Source organism: Hemitrygon akajei, chromosome 8 (assembly GCF_048418815.1).
Source record: "Hemitrygon akajei chromosome 8, sHemAka1.3, whole genome shotgun sequence".
NCBI lineage: Eukaryota > Metazoa > Chordata > Chondrichthyes > Myliobatiformes > Dasyatidae > Hemitrygon > Hemitrygon akajei.
This window is the reverse complement of record NC_133131.1, coordinates 78,259,558-78,277,954: the sequence shown is the minus strand read 5'-3', so window position 1 is coordinate 78,277,954 and position 18,397 is coordinate 78,259,558. Positions and strand designations below refer to the sequence as shown.

Genomic DNA, 18,397 nt, shown 5'->3' with positions numbered 1-18,397 from the left:
GCAGGACTTTCCCACTAAATATCTGAAACCCCCTTGCAATAAAAGCCTTTCTCTCCCAACCAGTTTCATGTTGCCTTCTCAACTACTTGCTGACTCTGCAAGTCCATATCCTGTAAACCAGACCACCAAGATCCCCCTGCAGGACGGCATTAATCAGTTTCTCACAACTTAAGAAATATTTTCCTGTTTATTCTTAACAGAGTACTTTCTGTTTCTCACGCTGTGCCTGATCTACCCTTTCTCACTCTTCCACAAAATCCTTGCTCGTGCAGACTCTTTGTGTCCTCCTCACAGCTCAGTTTCTTTCTTAGCTTTATGTCATCTGAACCTTGGAAATATTATATTTTATTGTTTCCAAAGTAAATTGTGAATAAGCGTCCGGAATAATCCTTGTGGTGCTCCACTAATCAAAGGCTGAAACCAACACACTTGTGTCCACAAGGAAATCTGCAGATGCTGGAAATTCAAGCAACACACACAAAATGCTGGTGGAACGCAGCAGGCCAGGCAGCATCTATAGGGAGAAGCGCTGTTGACGTTTCGGTCCGAGGCCCTTCGTCAGGACAGACATTTGTGTCTTCTTCTTTTCCTAGTACTTTATCTAGGCTCAGGGCTTACCCCATCCCAACCCTGGTAAGCACTTATTTAAGATAACAACCTGTCTGTGGGGCTTGCATCTTCTCCCAGGATCAGGCGGGTTTCCTCTGGACGCTCTGCTGTCCAATGACATGTGGATTAGCAGGTTAGATGGCCACTGTAATTTACCCTAGTGTGTTGCTGAGTGTGAGAGGTGCTGGCGAGCCGTTGAGTGTGAGTGTGGCAAAAGTCGATGAGAATGTGGAGAGAGTGAAATTGGAGTAATATGGGATTTGTTTTGATGGGTGGTGGATAATCAGTGCAGACTGATGATGAAAATCTGCGGATGCTGGAAATTCAAGCAACACGCACAAAATGCTGGAGGAACTCAGTAGGCCAGGCAGCATCTATGGAAAAGAGTACAGTCGACATTTCAGCAGGACTTGGCCCGAAATGTCAACTGGACTTTTTACCATAGATGGTGCCCGGTCTGATGAGATCCTCCAGCATTTTGTGTGTGTTTGATGGGTTGATGGGCCTCTTTCTGTTTTGTGACTCTCTGTGACTCTACGGTACCATTTGAAAATCCAAACATACTATATCCTCTGGTTCCCTTGAACCATTCTCCTCATTCCTTCATAAAAACATTTTATCCCTCCATTAATGTGTCCTTAAAACAGAACTCCAGCATTTTAATGCAATGGATGTGAGGAGAATCTCATTAGTTCTTTTCTTTCTTCCTTTATATTAACTATAGACTGTGCCTATCTGTAGGACCTACTGTACTTTGACTACAATCCAGCCCCTTTAATGGGTGTTCTTGTGATTCATTTGCACATATTTGGGCTCTGACTAACTGTTGTATCTCAAGAAATACAAGAGCATGCACAAGGAGGTAAAGAGCAGCGCAGTGGTTATTTGAAAACAAAGTGAAACCACTGAGCGGTTAAGCCAAGGTACTCAACACAGTATGCTGTGCTTCCAAATAGGAAAAAGGTACGTTCGATCCTTTATGAAACCAGCAAAGATGAAAGATCTTATAACAGTAAACAACCTAACAAAACTAAATTAGTGATATAACGAACTTAGTGTTCTAATCACCGAAACTAAGCATTCTTCTTTTCCATCTTTTTATTATCATTGTTAATAACAACAAAATAAAATTGATACATAGATAATGAGATTACACGCATACATATTTCAACTAACTATAAAAGATTACAAGGGCAATGATTACAGTATCAATGTATTCCCACATCGTAAATGATACAATATACAAATAGACAAGGCAAACCTAAGTGTATCATAATATAAAATGAAAAAAGAAAAAGAAAAAAAGAAAAAAAAATTATTATGCAAAAAACTAATCTAAAAATCTAATAATAGAAGAGAAAAAAAACAAAAAAGAGAAAGAAAAGAGGAAAGAAAAGAAAAGGGCTGCTTATAATATCTCACAAAAATACAAAATCATCAGTGTCGTCTACTCCGATCCTCTTGACATATATGCAATCAAAACTGGAAAATCAAATAGGCCTGGAACAGGGTCCTATTACATCATATGAAAATATTGAATGAATGGTCTCCATATCTTTTCAAATTTAGTAGAAGTGTCAAATACACCACTTCTAATTTTTTCTAAATTTAAACATAATATAGTTTGAGAAAGCCAATGAACTACAGTGGGAGGATTAATTTCCTTTCAATTCAACAAAATAGATCTTCTAGCCATCAAAGTGAGAAATGCAATCATTCGACAGGCGGAAGAAGATAAATGAAGTGAGTCCATCATTGGTAAACCAAAAATTGCGGTAATAGGATGGGGTTGTAAATCGATGTTCAATACCGCAGAGATAATATCAAAAATATCTTTCCAATATTTTTTCAAAAGCGGACACAACCAGAACATATGAGTTAGAGACGCTATTTCAGATTGACATCTATCACAAATGGGATTTATATAGGAATAAAAATGAGCCAATTTATCCTTGGACATATGAGCCCTGTGTACAACCTTAAACTGTATTAATGAATGTTTAGCACATATAGATGATGTATTAACTAATTGAAGAATTTTATCCCAATTCTCAATAGGAATAATAATGTTGAGCTCTCTTTCCCAATCATTTTTTGTCTTATAAAGGGGCTCCGAACGTATCTTCATAATTATATTATAAAGTTTTGATATAAGCCCTTTCTGAAAGGGGTTTAATTCAAACAAATTCTCCAAAATGCCTGAAGACACAAAGTTTGAAAAAGTTGGAAGTACAGTATTTAAAAAATTCCTAATCTGTAAATATCTAAAAAAATGAAATCTAGGCAAATTATATTTATTAGATAACTGCTCAAAAGACATAAAACAATTATCCAAAAATAAGTCAGAAAACCGTAGTAATCCTTTAGTCTTCCAAGCCAAATAAGCTTGGTCTATAATTGAAGGGTGAAAAAAACAATTGGATACAATAGGAATATTTAAAACAAACTGAGTCAACCCAAAAAATTTCCGAAATTGAAACCATATACGTAAAGTATGTTTAACTATCGGGTTGTCAATTCGTTTCGGCAATTTAGAAAGAGCAAAAGGGAGAGAAGTCCCCAAAATAGAACCCAGTGCAAAACCTGGTACCGATTTAATTTCCAGGCTCACCCAATGAGGGCTAAAAGATCCATCCCAATCTTTCAACCAACATATCAAATATCTGATATTAACTGCCCAATGATAAAATCTAAAATTAGGCAATGCTAATCCACCTTCCTTCTTTGCCTTCTGTAAGTATATTTTACCTAACCTAGGATTTTTATTCTGCCAAATATATGAGGAAATTTTTGAATCAACATTAGAAAAAAAAGCTTTCGGAATAAAAATTGGTACCGCTTGAAAAATATATAAGAACTTAAGGTAAAATAACCATCTTAATAGTGTTAATTCGACCTATCAGAGATAGAGATAATGGTGACCACTTAGTAAACAAGCATTTAATCTGATCAATTAAGGGTACAAAATTAACCTTAAATAAGTCTTTGTGGTTTTTTGTGATTTTAATCCCTAAGTAAATAAAAGAATCATTAACTAATTTAAAAGGTAAGTTACCATAAATTGGGACCTGTCTATTTAAAGGAAACAATTCACTCTTATTAAGATTTAACTTATACCCAGAAAAATCACTAAATTGAGCCAACAATGATAAAACTACAGGAATAGATTTCTCAGGATTGGAAATAAATAACAATAAATCATCTGCATACAAAGATAACTTATGAATATCTGTCCCACGATTAATACCAAGAATATCCTGTGATTCTCTGATAGCAATTGCCAAGGGTTCTAAATCAATATCAAATAATAGTGGAGTAAGAGGACAGCCTTGTCTAGTGCCCCGAAATAAACGAAAAAAGGGAGATCTTTGATTATTAGTAAACACCGAGGCTACTGGGGTATGATAAATCAGTTTAATCCAGGAAATGAATGTCGGACTAAAATTAAACTTCTCCAACTCATTAAATAAGTATGGCCATTCAACTCTATCAAATGCTTTCTCCGCATCTAATGAAATACACATTCTGAAATATTATGTGAAGGAGTATACACAATATTCAATAACCTCCTAACATTAAAAAAAGAATAACGATTTTTGATAAAACCGGTTTGATCCTCCAAAATAATTTGGGGTAATACCTTCTCCAATCTGGATGCAAGTAACTTGGAAAAAATCTTGGAATCTACATTCAGTAAGGATATTCGTCTATAGGATGCACAATCAGTAGGGTCTTTATCTTTCTTCAATATTAAAGAAATAGAAACTCTATAAAAAGATTGTGGCAAATTGCCCAATCTAATTGCTTCTTCAAAAACCTTATATAACCAAGGAGAGAGAGTAGCGGAAAAATATTTTAAAAATTCTGCTGTATACCCATCCGGACCAGGTGCTTTCCCAGAATTCATGGAAGAAATAACCCCTTTGATTTCTGCATCAGTCATAGGAGTTTCCAATATTGAAAGATCATCTGGTGATAATCTTGGGAAATTCAATTTCCCAAGAAAATCACACATGGCACTGCAATCCTGAGGAAATTCAGAATGATACAGGGACGTATAAAAATCCTGAAATGATTTATTTATCTCATCATGGTTAATTGTCAAATCCCCATTTTGCTGACGGATCTTAGTAATTTGACGTTTAACCAAAGCATTCTTCAATTGACTAGCTAATAGTTTACCCGATTTATCACTATGTACCGTAGATGTCGGATTATAAGCCGCTACTTTTTTCCCACATTTTGAACAGCTTTGAACACTGCGGCCTTTACTACGGTGCAGCTAATGCATGTTTTTTTTTCATGCCGCCAAAAACATTTTGCCTCGTAACAGTAGACCAATAAAATTGATGAGTAGTTCACAGAGGTCCAATGAAATTGTACGATAAATCAAGCGCACTTTCACAATTAAATTATTGTAAATCAGTCATTTGTACTCACCCTCATCAACATGGAAAACACTCGAAGAAAAGCATTGTGCTGCCTTTATGGCAGTTATTTAGTTTATAATATTTTCGCTTAGTAATTCATTTGTTAGTATTTTCTAGTTAAAGTTAGAAGTACTACATCCCGGGATACTATGACGTCACATCCGGTTTCGCCGTGTCTTGTGGGAAATACCGGTTTGCGATAAACGGGAAGGTGGGGGCATTAGGCGAGCGCGAAACGCTGCTTTTAAGTTAAAGGCGATCAATAACTTTTCCTGGTAGGCTGCAGTATATATTTTTTTACCAGTCGTTAGGAGATATTGGAATGTTGTTCGTGCACTGTTCAGTAAAAAAGTATACGCAATGTAATTTGTGTGTTACCGATACGTATGTATATTTAAAAGTAGCCGTGTTACAGGCACGGTTCGAAAAAAAGCATTTGCAATATATATTTGTTTATGTTACCATATGGATTTAATTAAAAGTTAAAAAATCCTCACGTGTAATATCTTTCTGTGTAAATATCTCATATTACAACGTGGGACACCTGCGGCCTAAAATCCGGTGTGGCTTGTACAAGTACAAAATTGATTTTCTTTCTAAAATTAGAGCCAGCGGCTTTTAATCAGGTGCGCTCTGTAGTGCGAAATCTACGGTATATAAAAATCAGATCTGGACTTCATCAGTTGATTTTCAATCGAAGATGTAAGTAATAAACTATATTCTGTTTGATGTTCAACCCTTTGTTTGTAAAGCTCCTTACTAGGAGTAATCAGATATTTCTTGTCAATCTCTTTAATTTTATCAACCAATAAAAGGGTTTCCTTCTTTATGCGTTTTCTCAGACCAACAGAGTAAGAGATAATCTGTCCACGTATATATGCTTTAAAAGTGTCCCAGAGTGTTCCATAAGAAATATCTTCCATGGAGTTGGTTGAGAAGAAGAAATCGATCTGTTCATTCATAAATTTAATAAAGTCCGGATCTTGCAATAAGGTAGAATCAAACTGCCATTGTCTAGCATTATGAACTGTGTCCGTAAATTTAATAGAAAGTTTTAATGGAGCATGGTCAGAAATAGCTATACTATCATAATAACAACCATTTACCGAAGGAATCAAACAAGAGTCAATACAAAAATAATCAATTCTCGAATAAGAATGATAAACATGTGAGAAAAAAGAAAACTCTTTGTCCTTAGGATGCCGAAATCTCCAAATATCAAAAATTCCATTATCAGTCAAAAAAGAGTTGATACAAGTGGCCGACTTATTGGGTACAGTCTGAGTAGATATAGATTTGTCCATCAAAGGATTTAAACAACAATTAAAATCACCACTCATTATTAACTTATATTCATTTAGATTAGGTAAAGAAGTAAATAAGGACTTAAAAAAATCAGGACAATCCACATTTGGAGCATAAACATTAACCATAGCAACCTTTTTATTACAGAGTAAACCCGTAATTAACAAAAATCTACCATTCGGATCTGAAAAGATATCATGTTGGACAAATGTAATAGAGGAGTCAATAAAAACTGAAACTCCCTTTACTTTGGCATTCGAATTGGAATGATATTGTTGACCCCGCCAAAACCTAAAAAAGCGATAATTGTCCTCCTTCCTCACATGAGTTTCTTGTACAAAAATGATATGAGCATTAAGTCTTTGGAATACTTTGAAAATCTTCTTTCGTTTAATCGGATGGTTTAAACCATTAGTATTCCAAGAAACAAAATTAATGGTCTGAGCCATAGTTCTAAAATCAACCCTTTGGTATAAAAAGGGTTAACCAAATTACAAACTCATGCCCCCGGAAGAAGAACAAAAATAAAAAGCGGACCCAGAAGTGACGACATCGCGGACATATTTGTAGTTCAAAATCAGCCCAAATGAATTAACTAAAAAAAACTGATAGAAAAGATATAGAATTAGAAAAAAGACCACACCCCTCCCAGTCAAGAAAGAGACAAAAAACCAAGGCCAAAAAAAGGCCGGGAAAAAGCAAAAATGAAACTAACCCTACCCCCACATCAGCGGAAGACCACTCCATATATAAAGGATATATATTAAAAAAACACCCAAACTTTAAAAATTATAATCACTATACTAGAACCAAACTTCTTAATATAATTGGTAGTAGAAAAAAAACCGAAGAAAATATAATCAGTAAAAACTTATAAATTGGGTTAAGACCCAAACAAACCAAAAAAAAATTTAAACTATGATAAGCGATGCATTGTAGGAAGAAGACAAGAGAAAAAAAAAGCACCATCTTAAAAAACACCAAAAATGTTTTATCAAAAAACCACCATCTTAGTAAAAAAGTATTCACCTTCGAAGGATTAAAAATACACCTTCGAAGGAACAGAAAATAGTCAGCGATACAGTATAATGGTTAAAGTGTGTAAAACAAAACGATTAATATGTCGAAAGAACGCTTTAACTTGAGTATAAAGTGTAGAGTAAACCTACACCAACAACCAGAAACAAAATCTGGTTTGGAGGATCAAAAACCATCTTACACGATCAAAATCAATCATTCATTCGGCCTGAGAGCCCGTAGCAGTAGGGAAGTTCTCATTCAGAAAACTTCTCGCTTCAAATGTAGAAAGAAAAACCCGGCGAGAAGCGTTCGGTGGAGAGATTCTGAGCTTCGCAGGGTATAAGAGCGCTGGTTTTAAATTTTTCTCATAACATTCAGACATCAGCGGTTTAAAAAGAAGCCGTGCCCTCATTACCTCAGGTCTAAAATCTTCCACTAAGCAGAAATTGTGATCTTTAAATTTTATCATTCCTACACGTCGAGCCACACGAATAAGCTGCTCTTTAACATGTACATAATGGAACCGGACAATTACAACCGAAGGTTTAGCTGAAGCACTCGATGATCGACGCATAATTCTATGCGCGCGATCAAGTAACGGCGGGCTGTCTGGAAAAACGGACGGGAACGCATCCTTTAAAAGTTGAGCAAAATACTCCCTGGGGTCGTCTTTTTCGATACCTTCTGGGAGACCAAGTATACGTAGGTTCTGTCTTCTGGACCGATTCTGAAAGTCGACACTCTTGGCTTTAAGTGTTTCCACCAGTTTAGTAGTCGAAAGTAAGTCCTGTTGCAATTTTTCAATTATCAAATCTCGTTTCCGAGCATCTTCTTGCAGAGACGCGATAAGAACTTGCTGCTGGTTAATTACTGAATCCGTCTTATCCATATAATCTCGGAAAGCCTTTATATCTTGTTTAAAAATTTGTTGTTGTTCATCAAATTTTTTATCCAAAACCGCCAATAACAATTCATAAGTGAATTCAGTGCATTGCGGATGAGCTTGCTTCTTTCCATTACCGTTCGGGTTACGCCCAGGTTCTCGTCCTTTAGATCTAAGAGACATTTCCGAGTACATATCTTCAAAAATTCACAATAAACTCTTAACGATAAGTCCAAAAAAATAGCAAAAATCTTTTGGTGTAGGTAAAAATAAGTTGAATAAGGGTGATCAAAGGTTAAAAAAAGTAAAGGTTATGGAGCGAGTCTAAAACAGTACTCACTCCATGAGCGCCTCCCGCTGAGACTCCCTAAGCATTCTAATTAGCAATGCTAAGCATAATTAGCGGTGGAACTAAGTTCGTGTAACTAATTTAGTTCGACTGTTGTCAACAAGAGAATATCGTTCCCCGTGGCTCACTCTCTCCACTAACTAACTCAGGTAAATACGTATCTATAGTCATTTGCTTCCACCACACCCCAAACACATGGTAAGTTACCATAATAAATGCACCACAAAATACAATACAGACAGAAAATGGATATATGGCTCCTACAAGCAACAGTAGGTCTTAGGAGACAGGCATCCTCACAGAGTCTCCACTAAGAGCAGATCAGGAACCTTTGCCACAGTTGGGGAAAGAAAGGAAGGCAATTCAAGTAAAGGAACACCTGTACTCGTTCAATGTTGGGGTCATAGTACAATGTGACCTGTGGCATATTCTGAAAAGTCCGTGTGAATGCCTCACTGTCTTCCTCCAATCTCCAATGCCAACACCAATTTCACTGTCTACACTCTGATCAAAGGAAGCAAATCCACTCCTGTTACTTGTTCTATTTGAGCTTGAACCTTTGAATATGTGATCAGTGCTTCTGAATGTAAAGAGCTGAAATCCAGGGTGCGCGTTCTGGTAAGTCACTTAGCCAGAGATTGGAGTTACTCAATCTTGTAGCGGTGGTGTTGAGTTTGCCTTTACTTTCTCACTCTGTGAGTTGTAATAACTTGGGTGTTTTGAACCATCGTTGAAGTGTCTATGATCTCTAAGTGCTAAATCTGACTAAGGTCATCTAACAGACACCAGGTCTATGTAGAAAATTACTATCCTGGCTGCCTGCAGGTGCATTTCATTTCATTTTTCAATCTTTTTATTGATTTTCCAGTAAAAAAAAATACAAATCAGAGGAGAAGTTTGGCAAACAGATAATACAAAAGACATATAAACAGCAGTAAAAAAAGTATATATTGTCAAAATCAAATAGGTAAAATGTTACACTGTTATATATACAATATAATCAAGAAACCACAACTCCTCTTAACAAATCATAAAAAAAGAGATTGGAAGTTTTATTTAATAAAAGGAAAAAAACCCACTGAACTAAACTGGAACAAATAAAAGAAAAAGAAAAGAAAAGAAAGATTGGGCAGTCCATTTGAGGATAAAATTTGAAGAAAAAGAAAGAGAGAAAACATTCTTCCAGTCACCTCTGAACCTTCATGGATAACGATTTTCCCTAAAGAGAATAAAGAAAAATAAATGAAGAAAAAATAAATTAAATCATATGAAAATATCGAATAAAGACTTGTTCAAAATTAAAAGATGTATCAGACGTCCGGCTACTAATTTTCTCCAAGCTTAGACATGACATAATGGAGGAGAGCCATTAAAAAACCGCAGGCAGATTAGAGTCTTCCCAGTATAACAAGATAGCTCTCCTAAGCAGTAAAGTTGAAAAGGCTATCACATGTTGAGTGGAAGCAGATACTCTGCCTGTTTCCTCTGGAATGATCCCAAAAATTGCTGTAAGTGGATTAGGTTGAACATCCACATCTATAACTTTAGATAATATTCCAAACAGATTCCTCCAAAAATTATTTAAGCTTACACATGACCCAAACATATGAGTTAGAGTAGCAACCTCTGCGTTACATCTGTCACAAATAGGACTTAAATTAGGAAAAATATGTGCCAATTTATCTTTGGACATATGGGCCCTGTGTACTATCTTAAACTGAATTAAGAAATGGCGTGCACAGATAGATGAATTATTGACTAGATAATAAATTTTACTCCATTGATCATCTGAAAGTGAATGTTGAAGTTCTATTTCCCAAGTGCGTTGAACCTTATCATTAGGCAACATGCGAGCATTCATTAACTGTTTATAAATGATAGCTATTAATTGTTTTTGAAATGGTTTATGCTGAAAAATAGCATAAGCCAAATTTGAATAGTAGGCGAAGGGATAATTCAGTAAAAAATCACGTAAAAAATTCCTAACCTGTAAGTATCTAAAAATTGTGTATTAGAGATGTCATATTTATCCATTAACTGTGAAAAGGACCCAATTACTAGCACACTCGAACTGGCTGACAATTAGCCAGAGCGCAGGCACAAAGGAAGATAGCCTCAAGGGGTTTCAGTACGTGCCTCTCGAGGTATCGGGTGGGGGAGACAGGCTTTAAAGCAAGACTGTGAATTTGAAATAAACTTATTCTTTGGCTGCAGTTTACCGACTCTGTGTCGTTATTTCAGCGCTGCGTGTAGCACACCGCTACAATTGGTGACCCCGACGGTCCAAACGTTTTTGGACCGGAGATGGCAGACGCTGCATTTGTTAATGCGGTTTCCTTGAAGCTGCCAAGCTTCTGGACGCTACAACCTCACCTATGGTTTCAGCAAGCAGAAGCCCAATTCCATGTTCGGCAAATAACCTCAGAGGACACCCGTTACTAATACGTGGTGAGCTCCTTCGACCAGGACACAGCGGCCCAGGTCGCGGAGTTCGTACAGTCTCCCCCGGCGGACGGCAAGTACACGGCATTCAAAGCCCTGCTCATAGAGACTTTCGGGCTCTCCCGCCGCGAGCGAGCTGCCCGTTTATTGCACCTGGATGGCTTGGGAGACAGGCCCCCATCAGCTTTAATGAATGAGATGTTGTCTCTGGCCGACGGACACACACCCTGCCTCATGTTTGAGCAGGCATTCCTGGAGCAACTGCCCGAGGACATATGCCTGCTGCTGTCCGACGCGGATTTCAGCGACCCCCGGAAGGTGGCAACCCGGGCGGACATGCTGTGGAACGCCAAGAAGGTGAGTGGGGCGTCCATCGCACAGATCACCCGGCCATGCTCCCAGCAGCAAACCAGTCCAGGCCCGGCCGCAGAGCCCGCTAACCCCAGAGGCAGGGGTGGGGAGCCCAACGAACAATGGTGTTTCTACCACCAGCGGTGGGGCGCAGAAGCCCGCCGTTGTCGCCCGCCCTGCCAGTCCCCGGGAAACGCCAGGGCCAGCCGTCGCTGATGGCTACAGCGGCTGGCCATCGGGATAGCCTCCTGTATGTGTGGGACAAGAGGTCGGGACGCCGGTTTTTGGTCGACACCGGTGCCAAGATCAGCGTCTTACCTCCGACGAGTTACGACACCCGCAGCAGGGCGCCGGGTCCCCCCCTGTGGGCCGCAAACGGCAGCACTATAAGGACTTATGGCACCCGTCCGGTGCAGCTACGGCTCGACTCCAGCCAGTTTACGTGGGACTTCACACTGGCCGACGTAGCCCAACCGCTTCTGGGTGCGGATTTCTTGCGGGCTCACAGCCTACTGGTCGACCTGCCCAGGAAGAGACTGGTTCACGCCGAGACCTTTCAGACGTTCTCCCTGGGTGAAGCCCAGTTGCCAGCCCCTCACCTCGGCTCCATCACGCTGTCCGACAATGACTTCACCAGGGTCCTGGTGGATTTCCCATCGGTTCTGGCACCGCAGTTCGTGGCAGCCATGCCCCGACACGGCGTACAGCACCACATCCTGACCCAGGGACCACCCCTCCACGCCCGTGCTCGGCAGCTTCCCCCGGACAAGCTCCGACTGGCGAAGGAGGAGTTCAAGAGGATGGAGGAATTGGGGATCATTCGGCGGTCCGACAGCCCATGGGCCTCCCCCCTGCACATGGTGCCTAAAGCGACAGGGGGCTGGAGACCGTGCGGCGACTACCGCAGGCTGAACGAGGCTACAACACCGGACCGCTACCCTGTGCCGCACATTCAGGACTTTGCAGCCAACCTGCACGGCGCACGGATCTTCTCCAAGGTAGACCTCATCCGCGGATACCATCAAATCCCGATGCATCCGGACGACGTCCCCAAAACGGCTCTCATCACCCCGTTCGGTCTTTTTGAGTTCCTCCGCATGCCATTCGGCCTGAAGAATGCCGCACAGACGTTCCAGCGGTTGATGGACGCGGTGGGACGCGACCTGGACTTCGCATTCATCTATTTGGACGACATCCTCATAGCCAGCAGCAGTCGTCAGGAGCATCTGTCCCACCTCCGACAACTCTATGCCCGGCTGAGTGACTACGGTCTAACGATCAACCTGGCCAAATGCCAGTTCGGGCTCGACACCATTGACTTCCTGGGCCACAGGATTACCACAGACGGGGCAACCCCTCTGCCCGCTAAGGTAGATGCAGTCCGCCATTTCCCCCGACCCACCACGATCAAAGGCCTCCAGGAATTCGTGGGTATGGTCAATTTCTACCACCGCTTCCTCCCTTCAGCTGCCCGGATCATACGCCCCCTGTTCTCCTTGCTGTCCGGTCCGGGCAAGGACATTACCTGGGACGAGGTGTCCGCCGCCGCTTTCATTCAAACGAAGGATGCCTTGGCAAACGCCGCGATGCTAGTGCACCCCAGAACGGACGTCCCTACCGCCCTCACAGTGGACGCATCTAATATGGCAGTCGGTGGGGTACTGGAGCAGCTCATCGCGGGCCGCTGGCAACCCCTGGCGTTTTTCAGCAAACACCTGCGGCCACCCGAGCTCAAATACAGTGCTTTCGACCGGGAGCTGTTGGCGCTGTACCTGGCAATCCGGCATTTCAGGTACTTCTTAGAAGGTAGGCCCTTCACCGCGTTCATGGAGCACAAACCGCTTACCTTTACATTCACAAAGGTGTCCGATCCCTGGTCGTCCCACCAGCAGCGACATCTGTCCTATATCTCTGAATACACGACGGACGTCCAGCACGTCTCGGGTAAGGACAATGTCGTGGCGGATGCGCTCTCTCGCCCTAACATTCACACCCTTTCCCAAGGGGTAGACTTTGAGGCACTGGCTGAGGCACAGCTGGCAGATGAGGAGATCCCGAGTTACAGGACCGCAGTCTCCGGTTTGCAGCTCCAGGACCTCCCCGTAGGCCCAGGTGAGAGGACCCTACTCTGTGACGTTGCCACCGGCCAGCCCCGTCCCGTCGTCCCGGCATCTTGGCGACGACGTGTTTTCGACTCCATTCATAACTTGGCGCACCCCTCCATCCGCACTACCGTCCGGATGGTCTCCAGCAGGTTCGTTTGGCACGGACTCCGCAAGCAGGTCCGTGACTGGGCCAGAACGTGCTTGCACTGCCAGACGGCCAAGGTGCAGCGACACACCAAGGCCCCGCCGCAGCAGTTCCACCCCACCCACCGGCGTTTCGACCACATTCATGTGGATATAGTGGGCCCCCTGCCAGTGTCGTGCAGGGCGCGGCACCTCCTCACTATCATGGACCGGTTCACAAGATGGCCAGAGGCGGTCCCACTCACCGACACCACCTTCGAATCTTGCGCCCGGGCACTGATCGCCACCTGGGTGTCCCGCTTTGGTGTACTGGCCCACATTACCTCCGACAGAGGCGCCCAGTTCACCTCCAGCCTGTGGTCAGCGATGGCCAGCCTGCTGGGGACTCAGCTGCACCACACCACTGCCTACCACCCACAGTCGAACGGACTGGTGGAGCGTTTCCACCGTCACTTGAAGTCGGCTCTCATGGCCCGCCTGCGAGGAGCTAACTGGGCGGACGAGCTTCCCTGGGTCCTACTCAGCATCCGCACGGCGCCCAAAAACGATCTGCAAGCTTCATCGGCCGAGTTGGTGTACGGCGCACCCCTGGTCATCCCCGGGGAGTTCATACCAGCCCCAAGGGAGCAAGAGGAAGAACCCGCAGCAGTCCTGGGCAGACTACGCGAGAGGCTCAGTGACCTGGCCCCCATACCCACTTCGCAGCATGGGCAGCACCCGACCTGCGTACCCAAAGATCTGCAGAACTGTAAGTTTGTGTTTGTACGCCGGGGCGGGCATCGGCCACCGCTGCAACGGCCCTATGAGGGGCCGTTTACGGTGATCAGAAACGACGGGTCCAGGTTCGTGCTGGACGTTGGGGGGAGAGAGGAGGTTTTCACGGTGGACCGACTCAAACCGGCCCACGTGGACTTGGCGCAACCGGTCGAGTTTCCGGCACCGCGGCGCAGAGGCCGACCTCCTAAACAGGGCCCGGCCCAGACTGTGGACATTGGGGGGTGTACCGCCGGTTCTGGGGGGGGGGGGGTTATGTGGCGACCCAATTACTAGCACACTCGAACCGGCTGACAATTAGCCAGAGCGCAGGCACAAAGGAAGATAGCCTCAAGGGGTTTCAGTACGTGCCTCTCGAGGTATCGGGTGGGGGAGACAGACTTTAAAGCAAGACTGTGAATTTGAAATAAACTTATTCTTTGGCTGCAGTTTATCGACTCCGTGTCGTTATTTCAGCGCTGCGTGTAGCACACCGCTACAATGTCATATTTATCCATTTACTGTGAAAAGGACATTAAACAATCCTCTGAAAACAAATCTAAAAATTTTTTTATTCCCTTAATTTTCCACGTTAAAAAAGCCTTATCCAGAGTTGCTGGTTTAAAAAAATTAGAATAAATATTACTGGAGAGTAGGAAATTATTTAATTCAAAAAATCTACGAAACTGAAACCAGATTTTTGAAGTATGTTTAACAATAGGGTTGAGAGCTTGTTTGCCTATTCTGGAGAACGAAAACAGAAGAGGAGCTCCTAATAAAGAAGATAAAGAAAACCCCATACTGAATTTTCCTCTAAATGTAACCATGAAGGGCAATCCTGGTTACCTGTATCATAAATCCAAAAAGTAATATAATGAATATTAATTGCCCAATAATAAAATCTAAAGTTTGGTAAGGCCAGTCCTCCATCTTTTTTTCATTTTTGCAATAAAAGTTTATTCACTCTAGAGCTTTTATTATTCCAAACATAAGACGAAATCATAGAATCTATTTTATCAAAAAATGTTTTTGGAACAAAAGAGGGAACAGCTTGAAATATATATAAAAATTTCAGTTAAAAAAACCATTTTCATAGCATTTATTCGACCTATCAATGACATCGACATAGGCGACCATTTAGAAGGTGCTTGTTGAGTATATTCAATTAGAGGGGAGAAATTATACTTATATAGGTCTTTAAAATTTTTATTAATTTTGATACCAAGGTAAGTGAAATGGTTTTTAGCAATATTAAATGTATTTGATCATAATAATCAGAATAATTATTAACAGGAAATAATTCATTTTTATGTAAATTAAGTTTATATCCAGAGAAAATACTAAATTCCATAAATATAGATAGCATAAAAGGAATAGATTTCCTAGGGTTTGAAATGTAAACTAATAAATCATCCGCATATATTGAAACCTTATGTAATTTATCCCCTCGCTTAATAACCTGCACAGAATTAGAATCCCTAAGAGCAATAGCAAGTGGTTCTAAAACCAAATTAAATAATAAAGAACTAAGGGGACAACCATGATGGGTACTTCTATATAATCTAAAATAAGGAGACTTTTGATTATTAGTTATAACCGCCATGGTAAGTCAATTTAATCCAGGAAATAAATCCCGGGCCAAAATTAAACCTCTTCAAAACCTGAAATAAATAAGGCCACTCCACCCTGTCAAAGGCTTTCCCTGTATCCAGAGATACAATACATTCGGAATCTGACTGAGGGGGAATAAATAATATTTAACAATCTTTGAATATTAAAATGTGAGTACCTATTTTTAATAAATCCTGTTTGATCATTTGAGATAACATTAGGCAAAATATTCTCGTCTATTAGCTAGAATCTTAGAGATAAATTGTAAATCTACATTCAGTAAATAAATAGGTCTATAGGATGCACATTCCAGTGGGTCTTTTCCTTTTTTAGGAATCAATGAAATTAGTGCTTCATGAAAAGTTTTTGGAAGGTTCCCAGAGGATATAGAATTGGTAAACGTTTGATGAAGATGTGGTATAAGCATTTCATAAAAAGTCCTGTAAAATTCTACCGTATAACCATCAGGTCCCGGAGCTTTCCCTAATTGCTTAGAGGATATAGCCTTGGCTATCTCCTCTTGTTTAATAGGTGCATCTAATATATCAACATCTTGAGTCGAAATTTGAGGTATATTTAACCTTTGCAAAAATCTATTCATAATAATAATATTATCAGAGAACTCAGATTTATAAAGATCAGAATAAAAATCCATAAATATCTTATTAATTTCATAAGGATCTAAAGTTTCAGTTCTATCTGGTGTACGAATTTTTAAAATCTGTCTTCTGACCATCCCAGCCTTCAATTGACCCGCTAAAAGCTTAGCAGATTTTTCCCCATGTTTATAAAATAAACTTTTAGATTTAAAAATTTGCTGTTCAATGGGAAAGGTCAGAAGCAAATCATACTGTGATTGAAGTTCGACCCTTTCTTTATATAGGTCTTCAGTAGGTTTAACTGAAAACGCTTTGTCTATCTGTTTAATTTTATTAATAAACACTGACAATTCCACTTTAATTTTCTTTCTCAAAGCTGCTAAATATGACATTATCTATCCCCTAAGAAAAGATTTCAACATGTCCCATATAACCAGATTTGACATTCCTTCAGTTGTATTAAATTCAAAAAATATAGAAATTTGCTCCTTAATAAAATTAACAAAAGCTGGATCAGGTAACAATACAGGATTCAGTCTCCACTGTGACATTTTCAAAAAGTTATCCAAAAGCTTCAGGGTTAACTTTAAAGGCACGTGATCCGACAACGCAATGATGTCATATGCACACTCAACAACGGAATATAGCAAACGTGTGTCTATTCGAGAATATTTATGATGAACTTTATCGTTGGGGTGTTTATATCTCCAGATATTGACCAGGCCATATTCTAATAAAAAAGAATTAATACAGGCCAACATATTAGGAAGCGACGGATTGGTTGATGACCTGTCAATCGCTGGATTTAAACAACAATTAAAGTCACCACCCATGATCAACTTATATTCATTCAGATTCAGTAACTCAGAAAAAAGTTTTAAAAAATCAGAATTATCTACATTAGGTGTGTATATACACACCAGAGCTACCTTTTGCTCATATAATAAACCAGGAACAATTAAGCATCTTCCAATCGAATCAGTAATAGTATTAAAGTGTACAAAAGGGATTTTGGGGCTAAGAAAGATAGATACGCCTCTTATTTTATTACTCAACAGCGAATGGTACAAAGATCCTTTCCAAAATTGGAAAAATCTGTCCTCACGAGGAAATCTGCAGATGGTGGAAATTCAAACAACACACACAAAATGCTGGTGGAACACAGCAGGCCAGGCATCATCTATAAGGAGAAGCACTGTCGACTTTTCGGGCCGAGACCCTTCATCAGGACTAGGACAAAGTTAGGACTAATCTGTCCTCATCCTGTTTCCGTATATGATTTTCTTGCGCAAAAATATCTGTGTTGTGTTTTTAATTTCTTAAAAATCTTTTTACGCTTAATGGGGTGATTCACACCATTCCAGTTCCAAGATATTATATTAATTTTATTAACATCCATGTTCAAAATTGGATTTAATATTATATAAAAGAAATGTCACGCAAGCACAGATTAAACCAAAAGGCACGGATGCAACCAGAAGGAGTGACGTATTTACGAGAAAAAAAATCCATCAAAGGAACTGTCCAATCAAGAAAAAAACCTACTCTAATAGAACTCTCCCCATTCCTGAAAGGTGAGAAATCCAACAACCAATAGGCTAGCCACATGCTAAACTAATAACCCTTGACCCTAATCTCCATTTTGCAGCCACGTATAATAAATTAAAGCAAAAATCCCACGCAAAATAGCCATAATAAAAGGCACAAACAGAATTCAGCTACTACAATGTCATATCTAACAGTAATAAAAACATAATCGGCAACGGCTATCTTAAATTCACCTGAAGTATCTTAAT

At 40.6% G+C, this 18,397-nt stretch overlaps 1 protein-coding gene across 2 annotated transcripts in view; it reads left to right on the top strand.

Annotated features, from left to right (window-relative positions):
- The window catches only part of LOC140732008 (ras association domain-containing protein 8-like), a 116,851-nt gene that overhangs the window by 75,819 nt on the left and 22,635 nt on the right, over positions 1–18,397 (top strand). The window lies entirely within an intron of this gene.